We start from the raw sequence: 4,973 nt of genomic DNA on the forward strand, positions 1-4,973 counted from the left end.
GAATGACATCGGGAGGTGCCGGCGTGATCATCTAAGGTCATCGCCACACGCAAGCGTGCGGTGTGCGGCTTAGATGGTCAAGAGCACGGGACGTGGGATTGAGTGGTTCGAGGGGTTGTGGACCCAGATACTTTGGCTTGGGGGTCGAGGCGTGCGCCATGCGAAATGTGTAGAAACCCCTCTGGAAGCAAGGGTGGTGATTGGTTGTCTTTTGCTTGGTCAAACCTCCCGAACATCAGTTGTTCCAACTCCATTAAATGGTGGATTGGGTGCTTTCCTTTATGTCAGATCAATAGCCGACCCATCAAAACTCATTCTATCAATGTTTTATTAATGTACACTGCTCCCTCAGATAAAACAAATGAACGCATGCACGCACCCCCCATGTACCACTTAACGCATGTGAAGTGTAAGCTCATGGAGTGAGACTAAAGTGCTTCATTTTACTAATGCTTATCTGCACAATGCTCTCCAATGTCTCCATCAATAATAGAGGAACCATCAGAAAAAGAGCTGAATGAGGAGGGTTTATGGTACATCACCAGCAGGAGGAGAGAGTTATTTTATTTTCACGATGAGTGATAATGAGGCAAGTTATGTACAATGTAATACAACACTAGTATGACCCCACCAATTTGGTCAGTATTCAAGAGCACTTACCGCCATCTGCTGTCTCTATAAAAAATAATGCATGCACATACAGTAGCCATGCACTGACATGACGAATAATTGATTTATTGCAGCAGGAACAATTTGAGCATTGGTTGTGCTAAGATTTCCTGTAGAAATCTTATAATTTTATAGATGATTCTTATGAATTCTTCATGAAGCAGATTTGTACCACCTTTTTTTACTTGGCTTTCAAAACTTCAACTTCAAACTTTCTAAAATGGAACCCTTAACCTGGAACCCTCAGGGTAAAATAAAACCAGGAAGACACAGACATAGCTAATAATATGTTATTTGGATGACCATGGATCATAAACAAAAACCTTTTTTTAAATTACAATTTATTTTGGGTCACAACCCTTTTTAGTTCAGATTGACTGGCCTAGTCTGCACAAGTTTGCAGCCTTAACTGACAGGGGGAGGTCATTCCACAGCTTGGAAACCAGGAGGGAGAAGGCTTGAGGTCATTTGGTGCATTGGCCAGCATGTCATAGATGGGCACATAGTTCTTCCAGGAACCATAACAGAACTTTCATTTTGTGATGTTACAGGAATCCAGAAGTTAATGAGCCTGTTTGTGATAGATCATTCATGCCATGCCCCCATGGGGTCACCAAAATCAGGAGGATTCATCCTCTGGGAAGATTGTTTTGTTTAATACTTCACTCAAACTCGAAACTCCTTTCCCAGCAGCAAATTCTATAACCTAAAAAATATATATTTCAACCCCTTTCAACCTGGCGTCCTTATTTTGGCCATGTTATAAATAATTTCAGTGTAGAATCACAACATGTTATATGAAGACATAATACTACTGAGACCCAACAATACTACTGTGAGTACTGTCCCCACCTAGAGAAATGATTTGTGCAACAGGAAACAAATAGAACAAATCTCAGACAGAAACAGACTCTAAGGGAAGCGACCATCTGCCTGTGGTTTCTTTCTCACACAGATTCTCTCACACATCTTCAAGGCTGCTATGTTTTGCTGTGAACGCACGTGTGCCTTGAGATTTCAACTTATCCTTTTGTGTGCACAGAAAGTTTGAAAACCACTGGTGTATCATGGTGAGAAAACTGACAGCTGGGTGTAGTCTGACCACAGCTAGATCCCTTCCAGTTCTTCAGCTGGGTGTAGGCTCACCACAGCTAGATCCCTTCCAGTTCTTACCCGCAGGCTGACGCATCAGAGCCCCCCAATGCAGCTCAACCGCCTAAAATCCTCCTTTGTCTTAGCCTGGAAACCAGACCAGTGCAAAAACAAAAAAATAGCACACTAATACCACACATTTGTGATATTAGTCTGGCCATGCGAGGGTACAGTACCCAGACCCAGTCCATGATCAAAACCCCAAAATGTCATTTTGTGATTAATTAGCAGAATATACTATACAATTTCCTTCAATAACATTTAGTTTAACTTGAATGATATCCAGAACAAAGATTGCAGAATGGGGGAGACCGTGCGTGCGTGCGGGAGAGAGAGAGAGAGGGAGAGAGAGAGAGAGAGGGAGAGAGAGAGAGGGAGAGAGAGAGAGGGAGGGAGGGAGAGGGAGAGGGAGAGGGAGGGAGAGGGAGAGAGAGAGAGGCTCTCTATCCCCTGTTATTTTTATTCTTGTCCCAATGGGCTCCTGCTGTGTTTATGCCATAGATGCATTTCAATTAGTCTAGAAATCAAGCCAGGGGAAACAGACATGATCTGATTTGGAGTTTTGGACCCTTCACATAGGGGGACTATAATCAGGTTTCCTCTCCAAATATAATCTGGATGGAGGCCAGAGGACATAGACCATGCTGTCTAGAGGAATTGTCCTCTGAGGTATCACGGCACACTATGAGGTGTTCCAATCACGACTCCCTCTGTGTCGTGTGTGTGTGTGTGTGTGTGTGTGTGGGGGGGGGGGCATCTAAGTTTACAGTTAACCTACTGTAAACTTTAACACAAGGTGACGGAGAACGTTCGCTGTGTGCCCTCGGGCGATTCGGTGGCACCAGATAACGGAGGACTGGAGGCGACTGCATAATGTCAGCAGCGACAGGGAATAAGGGAACCTGTAAAAAAGTGTGATATTTTATTCACACCTTGGACTAGTACGTACAGTACCGGTGGCTGATGCTCTGATATGCAGTGACACCAAACATCTGTTGGTTAATGAGTCTGAAAGCCCAGCCTCATCAAGGGCATCTGCTGCTCATTCTGCTGTCTCCTACAACGGGGACAAGAGGAGAGACAACAGCACTGCCTACTGCTGCTGCTATCAATACAAACAAGCACCGACAGAGCTCAGTCTGCTAAGGCGGACACAGAGAGGAAGAAAACAAACAAACAAACGGAAAAGGGAAAGAAAAAGGCAAAGAAGATGAAGTAAAGGTAAACTGAAAAAGGGAAAATGGGTGAGGAGCAGAGAAAGTACTCAACCCTGCAGGTGCACGGGTCGCAGAGCACAGTGCCTGCGAGGGAAACAGGAAGGTGCAGAGAATAACGAGTTACAGAAAGCAGCGAGAGATGGCGGGGTTATTCACCATGCCAAGCATTGTTGTGACTATTTGGATGCTGCTGCAGTCCAACAACTCCTTCAGCGACCCAAGGACAGAGAAAGGACACAGATAATGATTTCTACCATACACGGACAGACCCATACAAAAATAGGAAATAATGCAACTACCTACACAGTTGTATTATTGTCATGAATGATGAGTGTGCCTGCTGGAGTTCATGCTGAACTATTATCGTAAATGATGTTGACCCAGGGTTAATGTGGCGAGACAGGGCCCTCTGGGTCACTGCCACATTTCAGCAGTATAATAACCCTGCTCTCGGTCCAATTATCTAATGCCTTAATTACTTCATCCATTTCCCTGGGAGATACATACTCGCATACAACCATAAATGTTGTACATTATAGTATATATTCTCATATTTCCCATTAAAATGATATACAAAGGAAGAATAGAAGACCTATGCATGCGTGCACATTCAACTAGAAACAAACTCAGATCACTTTGTGGTCACGGGCGGTGTGCATCAAAAGCGTGCAGTGGAAAAACAAATACCCACCACTTCACTCAACTCCTAAACCTAAAGCATAAAGCGCACACAGCGTGCACATAATGAGAGCACCTCATTTATCAAACCCCAGTTGGCCAGCAGTGGGTGGGCAGCATTGTCAAAAGGCCAATTAACAAGAAGTGCATCCTGAGAAGTACAGAGCTGCACAGGGGAGGCCAACCATTAGCAGAGATGCATCATTAGAAGGTAATGGGTCCAGGAAAGAAGAGACTTCCTGTACCGCTGACTGACTGGACTGCATATTAACTGCCTGGATATACCAGAAAAAGGTGTTCAGTATACGTACAGTATAATATCTGATTGCTCATTCGAGGCTTAGTTCTGGAAGTGTGTGCTTTGCCTGCAACGCTCTCCATCAAGCACAGATTAGTCAGAGTGGCGCCCTTACTGCTTTCATGATGTCAGAGTGAGAGTGGTAGGCCAAGGCCCCACAACTACATGGCTCAGACATCTGTGTCCAGCTTGTCGATAAATGGAGATGAAACTTTGAGCTGTACGTAGAAACGCCGGCAGAAGGGAGAGCAGCGAAATTTCCCGCTGTGAGGAATTCAATAAAGCACAGAGAGAATACCTGATCAGGACAGACGAGGTATGGGTATACGAGGAGCGTGTCCAGCAGAGAGACCAGTTGCTCAATGTGATGTTCAAACTGGATTCTTTAACCTAGTACTTTTCAAACTTTTTTGGCCTGATTTCTAATGCCATATTGCATTTTGCTTTAGAAAAGGGCAAGAGAAAACCATTCTAGTCATTCTAGAATATGATGCTATGAATGACTGATAACCAGCGTTTTGAAAAATAGAGAAATGGAATCCTGATCAAGTAAAGAAAAATGTTGTTTTAAATTTAGATTAATTAAAAAATCAATAGGAAATCATCAACGTAAGTAGGTGTGGTGCTCTGCTTAGGCTTAATGGTGGAGTGAGGCTGTAAAGTTAGGTAGATGTTCATGTGGCTTTAATTTGAATAGGTTCTCGAGGGTCCTGTAGGTTGTGGATTGAAACAGAGGGAAGATTTAAAGGACCATTCCACTGGCAATACATCTACGTCTATTCACAGCTTTGGCAGATAAAAAGACCATTTTCCTGTTAATGGCTATATGTTTCCACATGACATTTAACATTTTCTCCGTAGTTTCCAAACGTATCTGAATAACTGAACTTATGCTTTGTAAAAGGCTCAGCAATAATATCAATACGGTGAATAGTTGTCAATGTGATAAATGTGCCAGA

The sequence above is a fragment of the Protomyctophum bolini genome (genome assembly GCF_963924005.1).
Source record: "Protomyctophum bolini genome assembly, chromosome: 21".
NCBI lineage: Eukaryota > Metazoa > Chordata > Actinopteri > Myctophiformes > Myctophidae > Protomyctophum > Protomyctophum bolini.